This window comes from Mytilus trossulus, chromosome 12, assembly GCF_036588685.1.
Source record: "Mytilus trossulus isolate FHL-02 chromosome 12, PNRI_Mtr1.1.1.hap1, whole genome shotgun sequence".
Lineage (NCBI taxonomy): Eukaryota > Metazoa > Mollusca > Bivalvia > Mytilida > Mytilidae > Mytilus > Mytilus trossulus.
Window position 1 is genome coordinate 31,973,424 of NC_086384.1, and position 20,876 is coordinate 31,994,299.

The window sequence follows — 20,876 nt, forward strand, 5'->3', positions numbered from 1 at the left end:
ACTCCCTACGTAGTTGTCTATCTTTTATTTTAGGTCATATTGACATATTTGAAGATCATATATTGCTGGTCAGTCATGTCTCTAACAATATTTGCCTATGTCAATAATATTATTTAGTTAAAAAAAATTTAGGCAAAAAAAGAAAATTTTAGCAAATAAACGCATCAATGATACCAGGACTAAATTTAGTATATACGACAGACGCGCGTTTCGTCTACAGAAGACTCATCAGTGACGCTCGAATCCAAAAAAGTAAAAAAGGCAAACAATCGTCAGTTAAGGGCAATAACTTCTGACAATAACATTGATAGTTTTAGCTTGCTATAAAACCAGCTTTAATTCTCCTTGTTCTACATAAGAAAATGGCTGTACCAAGTCAGGACTATGACAGTTGTTGTCCAGTTGTATTTGGGCTTTTGATTTTGCCGTTTGATTAGGGACTTTACGTTTAGAATTTTCCTCGGAGTTCAGTATTTTTGAGATTTGACTTTTTGATGAATAGAAAGTAAATAGATTTTTGAATTCTTGTCGTTTTGTTCCCGATCAGATTTTCTCTTTCTACTATAGTTTTCAAGATGCAAGACAGTATAAGTTAGTTTAGAAAGTTTGGAAACATTCTCAAACTTTTCCATAAAAGCAGGTGCACGACTTAAACTAGCGCTATCATTCTAATGGAATTTCAGTGATTTTGAATGATAACTGTAGAGGTTGTTCACACTAAACATCACCTTACTAAAAGCCAGTTTTGAACTTCTACCATCTCTGCAAAAATAGCAACAAACATTACTATGAATACTCTCCTTTCCAAATCATTCCAAAATGAGTTAATAGAAATAAATTATTCTAAGAAGTGTAAACACCCTTTTATCACCTAACTATATTCTATTATAAGCAGACAGTACAATAATCAATATATATATAACAAATACGCGATTACATTTACATTGATTTATCTTATTTCAGAAAAGTATAAATAGTAATCATGCATACTATAAATACTGTCAATTCCTAATCGAATTGATTATGCCTCATTTCTATACGAGTTAATAGACACCAAAGAACATAGTCACACTTAGTTTTATTACCCAATTGTTTTCTATTTTACAAAAATATATTTGATATGTGAATGCAACGTATTTTTAAAAACCTTATATCTGATTTTTTTTATAATGTGAGGTTGGATTTTTTTTTTATTGTGTATAGCTACACGGAGCAGCATGTTCCCTTAACAATGGAGAATAGTCTATACTGGACATTTACATATAAAGAAATATAACATGTAAAAGGGAAAAAAATCTTTATACAACACCATACTGAACGATGCACAACCGAAATAGCATTGCAATGATTCTGTGAAGTTATAAAGATCTTGGTTAAAATAAAATAAAAACATTAACATCTTTTGAAAAGATGGCCTCTGATGAAACACTCACGTCATGTTAGTTCCGAAGTCTGGAAAAATCCTCAAACAATGCCATATAAGCAGGTGTTCAACTTAAATAAGAGCAATCATTCTTAAGGATTGCAAGGTTTAAGGATGATAACTGTGGAAGTTGTTTACACAAAATTGGTACCGTTTTTTTACCTTTGCTGGACAATGACTTAGTTCCCGATCCTGACGGGAAACTTCATAATAGCAGGTACACATCTTTAAAATATGTGTACTGGCTTTTTGTGAAGTTTTATGGATTTGGGTGGCAAACTGTAAAAAATGAAAACAAATTGTTACTTTTTCATGCATTCGAAAAGCTAATCTTGATTCACCTTCAGTAGGAACTGTAACAGTCGAATATTTGAAAGACAAAACTGTATGAAAACCGAAACTTTTGAACAGCTATAACACCATATATATAAATAACTAGCCAGGTTCTTCAGAGGTCAACTTTGCCTGATGGGTCGAAACCTAATTTCTTTAGTCTTAAAATTTAACAGAACTATTTGATAAATGTTTGTTATAAATCATGTAAGTACCTAAGTGCTGATTACTGAGATGAGATGAGTTGATTAAACAAAATTGTCGCCGCCTGCCGATTATCCGGCAAACATCACAATACTAAAAGCCAATTTTAGATTTCTGTCGACTTGACCGAAAATAGTAATAACAATTAAAAGTGGGGTGCTCATTTTCGCCAAAACTTTCCATGTTTTCTGCAGTTTATGTTCAGGTCTTTGTGATCTTGAATTATACTGACATTTCTATATGAAAATAACATCAAAAGCAAAATATTCTTAATTTGAAAACTTGTTTTTTTGAGATAAAAAAATCATCGGAAAAGTAATATTAAAGGCTATTTGAAATTTCCTGATGTTTTGTCAAAGGCGGAAACATATTCGTCGTTTTTACACATCTATTTAAAGAAAAACACTGCAGCTTTAAACAATATTTATCAAATTAATTTCATCAAAGATGAACAGCATACATTTCAAAGGTGTAAAGAACTGAAATCTAGGGCAATCAGTCAAAGAATTAGTAAGAAATATTTCTTTGAAATCGTGTTTTTCATTCTGGAAATTTGCTGAAAATCGTTGTCCGTTTTTCCGGTAAGTGTCGAAATTTTGCCTAAGTTTAAAAAATAATCATATTTGTTATAATAATATAATTTAGCGGCATATCTCTTCCATTTCACCCATCCTTTGAAGTTTTTACACCTCAAAATCATGAAAATCATGTGTACCTGGCGAATATGAGTGCCCCACTCTACTACTATACAAATACATCCCTTCTTAATTGTTTCAAAATTGATATATAGAGACCAATAATTTTATGAAGTATCATAACCCTTTTATCACCCAAATGTATTATATGATCCATCAGTTCAAGGACGATTAAGAAGATAAATAAAACGTTTTTATATTTAGAATTTTTCTTCTTAAAAAAGTAAAAATAGTAATTACACTTAATATTTATACCTTCCTTTTCTAATCGAATTGATAATGCCTCATTTCAATACGAGTTAATAGAGACCAAAGAGTAAAGTCATCCTTACTAGTTTCATAAACTAATTGTAAGTGTAAATGTAAAGTGATTGTTAATCCCTTCTAATCTTATATTTGATTTATTTTATCATGTAGATTGAAAATTACTTTATATGAAGTACAGTTAGCTTGAGCAGAATGTTCCTTAAACATTTGAGGATGGTATATATACTGAAAATGTATATATAAAGAAAATATAACATGTTAAAAGGGACAAAATCTTTATATAACACCATACTGAACGATGCACAACCTCAATAGCGTTGCAAAGAATGTGTGATGGTTCCAAAGATCTCCGGTGGAAGAAACACTTTGTCATGCAAGTTCTAAAGTCTGAAAAAATATCACAAACAATTTCATAATAGCAAGTGTACAACTAAAGTATGTGCAATCATTCTTAGAGAATTTCAAAGATTTGTATAATAACTGTAATAATTGTGTACACAAAATGGGTTCCATTGTTTGTACCTCTACTGAGAAATGTCTTAGTTTCCAAGCTCGGGGAGAAAATCATCAAATTACATAATAGCAGGTACACAACTTCAAAATATGTGCAATTTTTTTGTGAAGTTTCATAGATCTGAGTTGAACACTAGGAATTGATAACACTAATTAAGTATCTACTTGTTTCCCCACCTGTCGGAACATCCACCCAACATCACCATATAAACACCCATTTTTAGATTTCTCTAGACTGCCAAAAACAATAATAAAAATTACTATTAATACTTTTCTTTCCCAATTGTTTCCTTAATGAGTTAATTGAGACCAATGATTTTGCGTCTGGCATATTAAATCATAAGCCTTGTACTGTTGGTAACTATTTAAGAAGTGTAATAGCCCATTTATCACCTAACTGTTTTCTATTATATGCAGTCAATTCAATGATGACGGTGTAAAAAGAGAAATAAAAAGGTTCATTTTTAGAATTGTTTCCAGTTACAAAAGTAAAAATAGCCATAACACATTCTTTAAATAACTCCCTGTCCTAATCCAGTTAAATAGAGACTAATGATTTAAAAGAGAACTCATCCTTAGTTTTATAACCTAATTGTTTTTATATATATAAAAATAAGCATTACATGTATATATGTGAATTGAATAATTCCAATTGATAAATTTCTAACCTAATCCGACAAAAGGTAAAGTTTGCCATCCAACCACATAGCAAATGGAAAACTTTTTCAACCTTTGAGCATGTGATGAATCAGAAGTTATTTTTTCTTTCTTCTATTTTCCATAACTTCCTTTTTGTTGATTTAACTTTTATAATTTTCTTAACAGGTGTGAAATGATTTTTTTTTAATTTATTCTTGCGGCCTCAGTTCTATGGAGAGGTCTCGTAGTTCATGTCACTGCATACAGGTTAATATCAGTGAAATGAGTGTTGTGCAGACAATAATTCAATAGCAAGAAAGTTAAGAAGATATTGATAATATAAAGGATTTTCTTTTACAGAAACGCTTAAGTACACATGCTTTGTATTAAAACTTTAAGTATAAAAAACAAGAATGTGTCCATAGTACACGGATGCCCCACTCGCACTATCATTTTACATGTTCAGTGGACCGTGAAATTGGGGTCAAAACTTTAATTTGGAATTAAAATAAGAAAGATCATATGATAGGGAAAATCTGTACTAAGTTTCAAGTTGATGTGACTTCAACTTCATCAAAAACTACCTTGACCAAAAACTTTAACCTGAAGGAGGACGAACGAACAGACCCACAGACCATAAAACATAATGCCCCTCTACTAGCGTAGGTGGGGCATAATTTTTTTTTTTTTTAAATTTGAATTTTCATGACTTCACTTTAAATAAAATGAGTAAAATGAGCAAAAATGATATGCTGGTCAAGCACCTTCTGTAATTTGATTAAAAGATAACATCAATAAGGGATCCGGACAACCAAAAGTAATGTCATCAGGATGAAAGAAGATTTGTTATGTGGTTACTATATACCTTATTTCTATTTGGAAATCTGCACAGGCTTGACAAGAGAATATGCACCTCTTGAACTATTGACATCATACAACAATCATTTTTCCCTTGTCACAGATATTTTCTTTTGTGATGAACAGACGGACCATAAACAGACAAAGGTACAAAAGAACGAACTGATGCACAGACCAAAAAACATAATGGATAATTAAGTATAACATAATAAGATAAACATTTTGTTTTTTTGACATTTTTATTCACAGATTGCTTAGATTCCAATAAATAAATCAATCACTCAAATCTGTCTGTCACTTCTTTTTTCCTTTCTTCTTTCCGCCACCAGCAGCTTCTTGAGGGTTTTGACCTCCAGCCAATGCCAATAGTTATCAAAAGTACCAGGATTATAATTTTATACGCCAGACGCGCGTTTCGTCTACACAAGACTCATCAGGGACGCTCAGATCAAAATAGTTAAAAAGCCAAACAAATACAAAGTTGAAGAGCATTGAGGACCCAAAATTCCAAAAAGTTGTGCCAAATACGGCTAAGGTAATCTACTCCTGGGGTAAGAAAATCCTTAGTTTTTCGAATAATTCAAAGTTTTGTAAACAGAAAATTTATAAAAATGACCATATAATTGATATTCATGTCAACACCGAAGTGTTGACTACTGGGCTGGTGATACCCTCGGGGACGAAACGTCCACCAGCAGTGGCATCGACCCAGTGTTGTAAATAGTTATCAAAAGTACCAGGATTATAATTTTATACGCCAGACGCGCGTTTCGTCTACATAAGACTCATCAGTGACGCTCAGATCAAAATAGTTAAAAAGCCAAACAAATACAAAGTTGAAGAGCATTGAGGACCCAAAATTCCAAAAAGTTGTGCCAAATACGGCACTCTTTTTCAGATCCAGTAATTTAGCCACTTCAGAATCAATCAGAGACTTTTCTGCTTTCTTAGATTTCAAATCTCTTACAACAAGACCCTGAAAGCAAAATAAAGTTGCAATTAAATTCATCAAATCTAAAATTGCTCACTTGAATATTAGTCTTACATTGCTTTACTTATTAAAAAAATCAAAAATATTGCTGCTTACTTGATTAACATTCCTTTCACTCATTTTGATTTGAAATTTATCAAAATAGGAACCAGTAGGAGTCAAAACAACTAGGAATTAATTTGGTGTGGCTTAAAGTTACACATAAAAATACATACTGTTAAGTAGTGGCATATATATTCAGAAAATCAAATGTCCAGGATACATTTACATGCTTTGAAAATAACCCAGCCGTGTAAAAGACAATGAAATTACACATTTACTTGAGAATAAGTTTCTTTCATACAGTTAAACAAATGTAGATATGTTCTTATGTACACATTTAACAATTACAAGCAACAATTTCTGTCTTACATGAGAGGGGGGCAGGACCTTCTTTTGGACATTGGGATTTGGTGCTTTTAAGCCCCGGATTTCGGGATTGATCCTTTCGGGAACAAGGAATTCTTTTTTCAAATTTCAGGATGTCAGAATTTAAATTTCATGTTTTTAAGTCCTGGATTTCAGGGTTTCAGGACCCCTCTGACCCCCCCCCCCTCTTACATTGTTTAAAATGAAAATAAAATGATACAAGAAAAAAGATCAATTCAGTATATCCTATGTATAAAATACCACAAAAAAAATTGATCACGCTTATTCACACTCATTATTTTATCCTTAAAGTAAATATAAACAAGAATGTGTCCCAAGTACACGGATGCCCCACTCACACTATAATTTTCTATGTTCAGTGGACCGTGAAATTGGGGTAAATTTGGCATTCAAATTAGAAAGATCATATCATAGGGAACATGTGTATTAAGTTTCAAGTTGATAGGACTTCAACTTCATCAAAAACAACCTTGACCAAAAACTTTTACCTGAAACGGGACGAACGGAGGGACAAACGGACAGACGCACAGACCAGAAAACATAATGCCCCTCTACTATCGTAAGTGGGGCATAAAAATGCATCTTTATTTCTTTGAATCGTGAGTGCGGTAAAACATATACAATCTTTCATTAATCCTTTATTAACAGCTAAAGTTTATGTTCTCCCTCCCTGTTTTTAGAACACAAATGACATCAGTAAATACCTTTATAAAATATCAACAGACTACATTGAGATTTGGTATTTTAGTGAAATTTGACCCCAAAAAAAGCAAAGGGCAATGATGAATACTAGAAATGTATACTGTTTATCACCTACTTTCTATAGAATATCAATTTGTGGGTATATGTTCTACCAGGTACATATTTCCTCTAAACATTTATGCAGTCTTTGTCATCATTTGTGGGATACCAATTGAGGGGGTTTATGGGTATATGTTAACCATGAAATGTTCAGGGAGGTACATATATTTCAGACATTTATGCAGACTTTGTCGAAACCACCAGATAAAATATCCAGAAAAAATACCCATTTCCTCAATCCACAAAAATTTGCCCACGCCAAAATTAATGAATCCACAGTAGATATTTACCTGTTTAGTAACTTCATCTGTTAACCTCTCTACTTCTGCATTGTTCCAAGGACCATTGGAAGTGGGAACAGAGACAGCTGCCAACCTCTTTTTCAGATCCAGCAGTTTAGTCACTTCAGAATCAATCAGAGACTTTTCTGCTTTCTTAGGTTTTAAATCTCTTACAACAAGACCATGAAAGCAAAACTAAGTTTCAATGGAATTTATCAAATCTTGTATTGCTCACTTGAATATTATTCTTACATTTCCTTTTATTCTTTTTGTTTTGAAATTTATTAAAAAAAAAATGTTTGCTCATTTTTGGTTATTTCACCTCTTTGAAATTTAATGTATAGGGATTTACCTGTTTAGTAACTTCATCTGTTAACCTTTGTACTTCTGCAGTGTTCACAGGACCAGAGACAGCTGTCTTCTCCCCCTGAAAGAGACAATAGAAGGTGAAATAATTAAGCATATATATTCTTCTGCAACATGAATAAATATCTTGTGCCTTGTTCTTTTTAATACCTTAGCTAAAATATTTCCTGTGCTGAGTATTTCTGACAGAAAGGATAGTTACAATATGTTTTTTTTTTTGGAGTGAACTCGACATGGCAGGGAAAGTGCACATTTAGGGAAAAGCCAAATTCCTAAAGAGGATATAATAGAAAATGTGCTAACATCTTCAAAATAGTCACACATGTATGTTTAATTTGGTCTTAAAAACATTAAATACATTCTGACATTTCCCCACTAATGCCGGCGTCACACATTGGCGTATAGACAGACGTGAAACAGACGTGTAACTGAAGTACATAAACCATTGACTTAGTGTGTATACATTAGGTGCACGCAAGAGGAAAGCTAAACAATCGTCAGACGCACGTTGCATAAGTTTGAAGTACGTCGAAATGCAAATGTATACGCTTGGTGAATGCTATAACTCCAGGTAATTTGTATGCAGCATAAAAATTTTCATCTAGCTCTAGCATTTGTCAAACATATACCTGCTCGCTACACTCACATAATACATACGCTACAAGCACGTTTGAAAACGCTACAGATAAGTTTGAGACATGTTTAAGGCACGTTGTATACGCCTCAAGATCGTTCGACTTTTACTTGGAAGTATGAGGGGCGTGTTTTTGAAAGACCCCTGGCCTAGTTTCAGCGCTCCGTGAACGTATAAAACGCACCCTTGGACATTCAACGAAACTGCTCTGGCATTTTTATTAGCATATATGTCCGTGAATTTACAAGACCATGTTAATTCAGGAATAGTACAAGGTACAACAATATAGCACCCCATAGTTAAAAATTAAATTAAAATTGAACTACCAAATGTTTGATAATCTTCTTTTCCTAACTTTCTAATACACTTACCCAACTGTTTGTGTCATACATGTGCACATGCATGTAAACAATATCTTCCATAGTTTTTCAAACGTTAAGATGGGAAAAATAATTCCTTATTTGTGTATCCATGGCAACATTCTGCATTTATTTACCATAAAATATTGCAAAAAAGGGCAAGCAAATTTCACATATTCCTCCCAAATTTGGTTTAAAGTAGAATTTCAATGTTCTTGAGTGATACCTTTTACGAAACTGTAAACATTTATCTACCAAATGATCGAATAAAAATTAAATGTCTTTCGCCTCATTTTTTGCTACAATTAATCACAAAGTGCTTGCGACGAAAGTTGGAATGAAACTTTACAATAATTGCCAGATTGATGTCTTGTATGGATTCAAAAATGACGACTGTCATACAGAAAACAGCGCATAATACATAAATAACACAATCTTGATGTTCCTATAAATACTCTACGAAGGCTATATTAATCCTTAGCTATCCAAAAATCTATTTTATTGAACACTAGCTCTCATATTTGAAAAATCGAAAATGCCAAACTACACACCTATCTGTGGAGTGCTACCCAAACACCCCATAATTACATGTCCCAGAAACGCCGAAAGCACAGAAAATCGTCCCAGTAACAACAGGAACGTGTCGCAAACACGTTCAAGGGACATTTTTCCTTCGTAGCGTGCATTTCATCTACGTTAAACAGATGCAAGACATAAGTCAAACATAGTTAACTTGAACGCCCAATAAACGCATATATATGCGTCTCGTACGCCATTAACACGCTCAAAACTCAGTATGCACACGATACAGATGAAATTACTAGCGCATTGGCAGCTTACATGGTTTTTAACTACGCCTGGCGTACGTCAGTGCTTTATGCTGATGTGTGACGCCGGTATTAGTTGTGTTTAGTGAATGAAAGATATTTCATTCTGTGAAAATTGAGAGCTTTCTGTATTAAAGTGAAGTCCTGTGCTCTTCTGATTGGTAGATAACGTTTTTTGATAAATGAATCAAAACTAGAGTTAAAAATTGAAAAAAAATGCTGAATGTACTAATTTTTATTACTACAGGGTTGAAAAGTAATGTGGATCAGTAAAAGAATTAAGTGTGAATCTAGTGCTTGTAAACAATGCCCAAATAATGAAATATGCCTCATGACCCTATGTTTTTATTGTTGCAAAAGAAAGGGCTACATTTGTACTTTCATGAATGATATATGAAAGCTTCTAATTTCTAAAGGTAAATCAGGTATAAACATGTACTAGCATTAATGTCAATAGGAGAGATTTTATTGAATTTACCCCTTAATTATAACCATATTTCCAGAAGGATTGTAATTGGCCCAGTAGTTTCAGAGGGGAGTTTTTGTAAAAGTTAACGGAAGACAATATTGGACGACAGAAGATGATGAAATGATGAAAAAAGTTCACTAGGCCTTTTGGCCAGATGATCATAAAAAAGGGGAGAGAAGAGTTCTCAAAAATCTAGATTTAGCCTGCAACATGTCTGTCCTGAATCATGAAGGTTGTCTTCTTTCTGAATATTTTCTGATACAATGTATTTGGGGACTTTGGTGTTGATGACGTGGAACAATTTCAAGCTGGACACATCACCCTTTATTCAAATTCTATTCAACTTCTGCCCGGAATCAACAAAATAAACTTTTATAATTGTATTCATAGTGGGTGGGTGGTTTTTTATTTTTCATATGTTCGCCAATGTAGATTTTTTTTAATCTTTAAAAGGGTTTTCAAAGTGGGTACCATTTAATCTTTCATATGATTTTCAAATTAGGGTCAGTTGACCTTTCCTAAAGTTTCCAATGCAGGTGTTGTCTGATCTTTAAAGTTGTATTCTCTACCCACACTAAGCTTTAATTTTTTTAAATGTAACAGTTTACTATTTTCTATATAACTACTAATTCTATTCTCAAAATCTTAACTTCAACTTGTTTTATGCATAAGGGCCTTGGCAAATAAAATTTATCCTGGTATCTATGATGAGTTTATTTGACTTATGCCCCACAACTCATAGAATTAATAACAAATCAAAATGTCTTTATTTGGAAATTTGTATTTTCAAATTTAATTCCTTTTGTTTCTTCAAGACATGAGAATTTCATTTTTGAAAGTATGATATATGGATGTTATAGATGTTTGTAAAATTCTATTATTTATTTTAGTTTTTCACAATAAATTTTTTAATCTAAATCTTCTCTCTATAAATGACTGAACATGTCTTATTTAATTCACAGTACGCATGTTCTAACAAACTGTCCAGAATCTAAGAAATTCAGCAGGTGCCTTTTGATATTTTAAAATGGTATTCATAGTGGGTTGATTTAATCTTTTATATGGTTTTCAAATTGGGGTCATTTGAACTTTACTAAAATTTTCAAGGCAGGTGTTGTCTGATCTTTAAAGTTGTATTCAAATTAGTGGCGTAAGTAAACTCCCTTCACAACCATGACAACCACAATTTCAACTCAAAGAATTACTCAGGTAAAAAGTTCTTCTTCTCCACTATTAAGGTGGTACCAAACAACTTGAATAAAATTATTTTAATTCGTTTAATTTTCATAAAATTTTGACAAAATATTTACTCTGACACTTTGACAAAAATATCAAAATTCACACAAAATTGAACCACACACTTTATCGGAAAAATTTCTTTGGATATAAAGCAGTTTGACAAACACTTGTCACTAAGTTTGATTTGATTTCAAATTTAGTTCCTTAGTTTCTTGAAGACATGAGAATCTCATTTGTGTAATAAAAGTTAATTATAATTGTTGTGATATGAATTATGATTGTTATAAATGTCTGTCTCTTTCAATTGATTGTTTTTGTTTTTCACAATGAAATTTCCAATCCAAATCTCCTTTCTATAAACTGCATCAAATGAATTTCTTCCAAATATTTAAATAGCAAAACCTTACAATTTATCAAGCATAATTCTTGCAATTTTAAAAGACTGTTGATGTTTAATAGGGGACAATGTTCTGCTTTATAAACACACTGCACGTATATTCTTGAAAAAGGTTGTTGGTTGTCCCTTGTTACTCTGGCACCCTCAACCAATAAAAACAGGTCTACATGATATAGCCAAGGTCAGTAAAAAAAATGGGTTTATAATACCAAAAGAAAAACAAAATCCCCAATACTGCATGGATACATTATTATTCATGGGATACCAATTTTTCGTGGATTTTTTGGGTACAGGTGAACCACAAATTCAAAAGTTGAAAGAAATACATATTTTAAATATACTTGAATACAGACTTTGGCAAAACCACAAAATCAAATATCAATGAAAAGAAAACTAGATGTGTCAAAGCGACACGAATGGCCCCATCTCAAAAAGTTGAAAAATCTGCAATTTCAATAACACATGTGGACACAAACATGATGGTAGGTGTCACATATCAAAAATCAGCTCAAAATGTGGAGACGTATAGAAAAAAAGTCTGTATAACTGTGATTTTCAACAATTTTCAAAGTTGTAAACCCTTAATTTTGGCAAAAATTAACGGAGCAGAATAAAACCAAAACTTGATCTGTAACTCTTCATGAGTAACTCACATACCAAAAATCTGCCCAATATCTGAAAGCGTTTAGAAAAAAAGTCTGTATATATAACTGTGATTTTGAACAATTTATCAAAGTCCATAGCCTGTAATTTCAGCAAAAATTAGCCGAGCGGAACAAAACTTAAACTTGATCTGTAACTCATATTGGTTAACTCACATGCCAAAAATCATCCCAATATCTAAAAGAGTTTAGAAAAAAGTCTGTATAACTGTGATTTTAAACAATTTATCAGAGTCCAAAGTCTATAATTTCGACAAAAAATAGAGGAGGGGAACGAAACTTTAACTTGATCTGTAACTCAGCATGGTTAACTCACATACCAAAAATCAGTCCAATATTTGAAGGTGTTTAGAAAAAAACTATGTTTAATCTGAAAGCGTTTAGAAAAAAAAGTCTGTATAACTGTGATTTTGAACAATTCATCAAAGTACATAGCCTGTAATTTCAGCAAAAATTAGCCGAGCGGAACAAAACTTAAACTTGATCTGTAACTCATCTTGGTTAACTCACATGCCAAAAATCATCCCAATATCTAAAAGAGTTTAGAAAAAAAAGTCTGTATAACTGTGATTTTAAACAATTTATCAGAGTCCAAAGCCTGTAATTTCGACAAAAATTAGAGGAGCGAAACGAAACTTAAACTTGATCTGTAACTCATCATGGTTAACTCACATACCAAAAATTAGCCCAACATCTAAAATAGTTTAAAAAAAACCTCCGCATAATCTGAAAGCGTTTAGAAAAAAAGTCTGTATAACTGTGATTTTGAACAATTTATCAAAGTCCATAGCCTGCAATTTCGGCAAAAATTAGCCGAGCGAAACAAAAGTTAAACTTGATCTGTAACACACCTTGGTTAACTCACATGCCAAAAATCATCCCAATATCTGAAAGAGTTTAGAAAAAAAGTCTGTATAACTGTGATTTTAAACAATTTATCAAAGTCCAAAGCCTGTAATTTCGACAAAAATTAGCGGAGCGGAACGAAACTTAAACTTGATCTGTAACTCATCATGGTTAACTCACATACCAAAAATCAGTCCAATATTTGAAGGCTTTTAGAAAAAAGAGTGCACACACTGAAATGTCTCGCCTTCTTTACTAATCATTGATAGTATGTTGATAGTCCTAAATATAAAGCTTTATTACAACTGTCACATAAACTTCACATTAACCAAGAAAGCTAAACATTGACCAATGAATCATGAAATTAAGGTCAAGGTCAGATGAACCATTACAGAAAGACATGTAAAGCTAACAATTCTTTCATACAACAAATATAGTTGACCTACTGCTTATAGTTTAAGAAAAATAGACCAAAACATTAAAACTTAACACTGAGCAATGAACCGTGAAAATGAGGTCATGGTCAAATAAAACCTGCGCGACTAATATATAGATCATAAAATATTTCCATACACCACATATAGTTAATATATTGCATATACCGTAAGTATTAGAAAAAAAGATCAAAACTCAAAAATTTAACTTTGACCACTGAACCATGAAAATGAGGTCAAGGTCAGATGACACCTGCCAGCTAGACAAGTACACCTTACAATCCTTCCATACACCAAATATAGAAGACCTATTGCATATAGTATAAGAAAAACAGACAAAAACACCAAAACTAAACTATAACCACTGAACCATGAAAATGAGGTCAAGGTCAGATGACTTCTGCCGGTTGGACATGTTCACCTTACAGTCCTTCCATACACCGAATATACAAGACCTATTGCTTATAGTATCTGAGATATGGATTTGACCACCAAAACTTAACCTTGTTCACTGATCCATAAAATGAGGTCGAGGTCAAGTGAAAACTGTCTCACGGGCATGAGGACCTTGCAAGGGACGCAAACACCAAATATAGTTATCATATTACTTATAATAAGAGAGAATTTAACATTACAAAAAATCGTAACTTTTTTTTCAAGTAGTCACTGAACCATGAAAATGAGGTCAAGGACATTGGAAATGTGACTGACAGAAACTTCGTAACATGACGCATCTATATACAAAGTATGAAGCATCCAGGACTTCCACCTTCTAAAATATAAAGATTTTAAGAAGTTAACTAACGCCGACGCCGTAGCCGCCACCGCCACCGGATCTCTTTCCCTATGTCGAGCTTTCTGCAACAAAAGTTGCAGGCTTGACAAAAAACTCTGTATAATGGTTTGTTGCGGAATGACAGAATGACGGAATTATGGAATTTGGGAATTACAAAATTTCGGAATTAAGAAATTACGGAATTTCGGAATTACGGAATTACGGAATTGCGGAATTTCGGAATTTCGGAATTACGGAATTTCGGAATTACGGACAAGGGTAAAACTATATAGCACCGACAACTTCGTTGCGGGGCCATAAAAAAAGTTTTCCTAAAAATATGAAAATAAATGAATCCACAGTATATTTAAAGTCATCAATCTTAACTAGAACTGGTACTTAACTCCAAAAAAGAATCTACTAAGAGACTATTTCAACTTATCACTTTAAACAACATACCTCAGTATACAAATGGATGAGACACAAATTTAACAACTTTGCAATTTTTTCTCTGTCATGTTGCAAGTTTCATTAATGTCTGTTATGACATTAAGCAGGATTGCCAAGCTAACTGCTTTTAGCAAAATATTTCATAATTTGGCTATTAAAAATATTTGAAACAATAAAAGTTGTATTTTTATTTTTTCTCAACTTCATAGCTAATACCCCTTTAGTTCTGAACTTTGAGAAAAAATTAAAGTCAATGATGATAATGATGTAATAAATATATGTAAGAGTGACCTCCTTTTTGGCCCAGAGGAGGTTGCTATATCTGATAGGCAATATAGGAAAGGTGTACTGGCATAAGGTTGCTATATCCCCCCAAGATGATTTCTTTCACGAAGTACAAATGTATTATAATTGTGGGTCACATAGACTGAATGTCCAAATATAATTTATAAAAATGACATTTTCTAAAAATCGACCTTAACCTGAAATGGTCCCCTGTTTAGGACCCCTGCTGCCTTACTTAGCTATTTTAAATCATTAAACATTTAAAACAGTCACAATATTAACCTAGTCTTTAGCTGAGATATTACAGTTAATTAAATGAGAAGTTTATTAGAAATTAAAGTAAGACAGTACGGTACATTTTCATTCAATTATCTCCTGTTATGAAACTACTTTCATGATATATATATTCTTAAATATCTTATCTCTTATTTCTCTAAGATCCTGGTATTATTTTCTCATTAAAGAGTTTTAGAGATTCAGAAATATAACAAAATATTCTTATTTAAACAAAAATTCCTAGTTGCTTATTTTGTGTTTAGCTTAAAGCTATGTTTTTTTCTATCAACTATCTCTGTATATATTTTGCTATTGATTGTATTTTTATGTATGTTTACAAACTTAATGAGTCCAAAATAAAAAAAATTCACACAGAGGAGTCTGTATCTGAAGTCACATTGTTGACCCAAATCATGACCTATATATTGAGGTCAATAATTGAAACGTCGTGTTATGTTTACACATTTATAATCATGATCATTATACATGTACATGTAATTGTACATAGATGTAAATATAGAAAGAATTTAATATTGATAAAGATATCATATAAAAAGAAAAATCCACAACGTAAGGATATAGATAAAATCTTAAAATCTAAATTCTTGCTGATTTACAAGTTAAATATACTTTCAAACACAACAGAACTCTGTAATTATCTAACTTACCTTCGTAATATTAATACAAAATGACAAACAAAAACTGTATCCATGTCTGCACTGTAAATACCAACGGGTTACACAAATCTGAAAAAAGAAATAGAATTATTGAATGGGCTAATCAACAAAAATGTGATATAGTATTCCTACAAGAAACGCATTTCACTCAATTCTTAGAACCAAAGCTAAAACAAGAATTCAAAGGTGAAGTAATCTTTAGTAACTGGTTAAGTAATGCAAGAGGGGTTGCCATATGGATAAAAAGCAGATTAAACTTTAAGATTATTGACCAATATAAGGATTCAGAAGGTAGATTCATATTAGTTAATATAGAAATAGATGACAATATATATACATTAGTGAACCTATATGCACCTAATAATTGTAAAATAAGAAACACCTTTTTTAAATCAGTAAAACAATTAATTGAAAATCACAGTATTGGCCAGTTAATAATTGGGGGTGACTTCAATAAGAGATACAAAGAAAAAAGTAGGAAATAAAAAAATTGATAAACCAGTTCATAACCTTAAAATGTTAATCAAGAATCTTAAACTAACTGATGTCTGGAGAAGCAAAAACATAAATAGAACCCAATTTACCTGGAGAAGGAAAAACTTATCAGAATCTACAAGAATTGATTACATTTTAGTAAGTGATGAAGTTAATAAAAATTGCATTACATGCGACATAAGACAAATAGTTCTACAACACACTGATTATTACGCTGTTTCCTTAAAAATCAACATAAATAGAAACTCAAAAGGGTGAGGTTACTGGAAATTGAATAGCAGCATCCTGGATGATGAACAGTATCAAAAAATTATTTCAAAATTGATTGATAAATAAAAAACAAAATCAGAAACATCTCTCAACCTAGATATGTTATGGGATAACTTTAAAGTTGAGGTAAGAGGTTATACCATACACTACTGTAAATTAAAAGCGAATATAAAAAAAGATACTATTGAAATCTTATAAAATGCATTAAAAACCCTATCTGAAGAAATTGATTGTGATAATTATATAAATGAGAAGAAAGTCAACATAAAAGAAAACATTGAAAAACAATTGACAAGTTTATATAATGAAAAAATAAAGGAAATCAAATTAGATCACGCGTAAAATGGCTAGAAGAAGGGGAGAAACACACATATTTTTTTCTTGGTCTAGAAAAAACACGGCAAAGTAAAAAAAACTATAACTCAACTGTATGGTGAAAATAATCAAGTAACATATGACCAAAACAAAATACTAAATTTGGAAGTTAATTATTATCCTAAATTATATACTTCAACAAAATCCGATACAGAAAGGTAAAACAATACTTCGAAACTATCAAAGAAAGTAAAATAATAAATGAATCTGAAAGTAATATATGCAAGGGAAAAATTACTATAAGTGAATGCACAGAGGCTATATTTAAGATGAAATTAAACAAGGCCCCAAGGCTGGACGGACTGAATGTTGAGTTTTATAGAAAATTTTGGGAACAGATTAAAGATTTCATAGTACCAGTTTTCAACTATTGCTATAAAAAAGGAGAATTAACAAACTCCCAAAAAATTGGAGCCATATCTCTTTTGTTTAAAAAAAAATGATCCCCTCTCCCTTGATAACTATAGACCTATTACATTATTAAACTATGACGTTAAATTACTAGCTTATGCCTTAGCGCAACGACTACAATCAGTACTACCAAAAATCATTCAATCTGATCAAAAGGTTACATAAAAAATAAATACATAGGTTTTAACATAAGACAAATACAAGACATTATTGATTATTCTGAAAAATTTAATGTAGATGGCGCAATTTTATTTTTAGACTTTACTTAAGCTTTCGACTCACTTGAGTGGTGCTTTATGTTTGAATCTTTAAAAAAATTTGGTTTTAAAAAAGAATTCATAAAATGGGTTGAAACCATGTATACAGACATAAAAGGATGTATTTTAAATAATGGATGGGTGTCTGCCCCCTTCAATACATTTCGTGGGATTAGACAAGGATGTCCGTTATCTTCGTTAATTTTTGTCTTGTGTCTTGAAGTAATGGCAATTAAATTAATAGAAAATAAAGAATTAAAAGGATTTGAAATCAAATTAGATGGAAAATCTTGCTCACTAAAAATATGTCAACTGGCAGATGATACTCAATTGTTTTTAAAAACACGCAAAGATATAAGTATTGCCCTTAATATCATTGAAACTTTTGGAAGCTTTTCTGGGCTCAAACTGAATAGAAACAATACAGAAGGCTTATGGCTTGGCAAATTTAAAAAGTCAAAAGATAAATTTGAAAATATAAACTGGAAACAAGACCACATTAAAAGTCTAAGAATATATTTTGGATACGATTATCAAGAATGTAAAAAATTAAACACAAAGAAACAAATTGATAAATGTGAAAAATTGATTCAAGGATTGAATAAACGAAACTTAACATTAATAGGAAAAATTACTGTAGTAAAGTCCCTTATTTTACCAAACCTAACATACACCATGTACACAGCATCATGTATGATAATAACCCATGAAATAAAACAAAAGTTCAAAAATTTAATATATAATTTTATATGGAGCGGAAAAAAAGATAGAATTAAACGCTCTATATTATGTAAACCATATCTTGATGGAGGATTAAAAATGATTGATTTAGATTCCTATATAAAATCCTTGCAAATTAGATGGGTTTCAAAACTAATAAAAAATGAAAACGATAACTGGAAAATTATTCCAAGATTTTATCTTAATAAATTTGGGAAAGATTTTCTTTTATTTTAACAAATGTAAATTTGCTTAATAAAATAGAGTATAAATCCTTGCCTAAATTCTATAAACAATTAATTAAAACTTGGGTAGAAGTAAAAGGAGGTCAAACTATCACTCCAAAAAACTTTCTTGAAGTTAGAAAACAAATTATATGGGGAAATAATCTTATCAAAGAAAATGGGAAATGTCTGTTTTTTCAAAATTGGATTAGCAGTAATATTTTGTACATCAATAATATAATAGATGAAAACGGACACATCTCATCAAAAACTGTACTAAAAAATCTAAAGAACAAACAAGATTGGATTAGAAAATTTTCTTTAGTTAAAAATGCTATACCAAAACAATTGCAAACTATTTTAAAACAAGAAAGCTCTTATCAAACTGTTGTCAATATAAAGAAATCAGTGAACTTAAATATCCTACTAAAACATGAAATTTCACCAGACACAAGCAACAAAGAAATATACACCTCCTTACAAAGTCAATTTTACAAATGATAAACCAACAGGAATTTTAATATGGGAAAGAATTCTGCATAAAAAAATGTCTACAAAATTTAAATCTACATTCAAATTTATTTTAAACTACCTTGAAAACAATAAATTTAAAATAATTTTTTTTTCCTGTTCATATAATGTTCAGTATTGGCACAAAGTTGACCAGCTTTTAACACTATTAAAAGTTGATAAGCATATATTCAGTCTTGAAAGTTTAGTAACTGGCTATAAAATTGAAGATGAAGATTATTTTGATATGAACTATTTATTAACTATAATTTACTTTTCAATTTATAAAGCACATTACAGGTCTGACAAGAAAGACAAGGTCATTGATATTTTTAAAATATTCCAAAATGAAATCAGGGACATAATTAATGTAAATAAAATTAGAAAACAAAAATAAGAGAATCATACTTAAAACTTTGGAATATTTCGAATTTCTATAATTGCGAAGCAAATTCAAGCTGTGACCTAGTTAGTTCATGACTGCACATGACATGTGTCCGGTCAGGTGATATGCATCAAGTGAAATTCGCTATTCTACTCTTTTTGTCATGTTTATATATAATTTATCATATCTATTATAGCTACACTGAATTAGTTTGGTTATTAGTTTACACAATACAATGCTTGGATACTGCATTCATGTATCGTTAATTATACCACGTGTACTTTCGATCCTTTTTTGATCTTTGGTTTGATCGCAAAAAAAAACATTTACTGGAAAAAATTATGTTGTTTATATAATGTGTAAAAAAAATTATTGTCTTACCTATTCATTTAAGACTCCTTTTCACAATTACGCGGAGTAAACCAACAAAAAATTTCGAAATTCTACTCTCGGCTGAACATTCATGCTGTCAGTATCAAGGATCATCATCAATTTCACGGTTCAGTGAAGCTTGAAATAAATAAATCATATACAGTTTGGGTTAAGAAACGTACCGTATTCCGGTATGAAATTGTACTCTGTAGAACTGTTATTATGTATGTAATAAATACAACTAACTTTATAGATATACTTATTGAATATTTTTCCGTAAATATTCAATGACTAATTTAAGGGATACTTAATTGAAGCTGTAGATTGAGTAAATTGTTAACAGCAAAAGTGCAATAAAACTTTGATTAATTTAAAAAAAAAAAAAAAAAAAAAAAAAAATACACTTTGAAGCTACATCTCTATATTAAGTTATTTCAAGGAAATTATTATATTAAACTACTGTAAGCTACTGCTTTCTTCTTATCTTTTGTAGATTAATAAATGCTTGCATACAATGATGTCATGTTGGAGGGTTATGCCATTCTGTACTGTTGAATAATTTTCTCAAAATTTAATCAGTATTTTTTTTTAATGTATCAAAATTTAAGAGTGCAGTTAAATTTTTTTCAGGACAAAATAATGCCCACTCATTTACCACAGACACAACCTACTGATATCTAAGAAAACATACCTTTTTTGGCTTTGTCTCAGGTGTTGGCTGCCCAGC

The 20,876-nt window shown here is 31.2% G+C and overlaps 1 pseudogene; it reads right to left on the reverse strand.

Moving 5' to 3' along the window:
* Positions 1-753: 753 nt before the first annotated feature.
* LOC134692365 (methionine--tRNA ligase, cytoplasmic-like) overlaps positions 754-20,876 on the reverse strand; it is a 131,970-nt pseudogene continuing 111,847 nt past the window's right edge.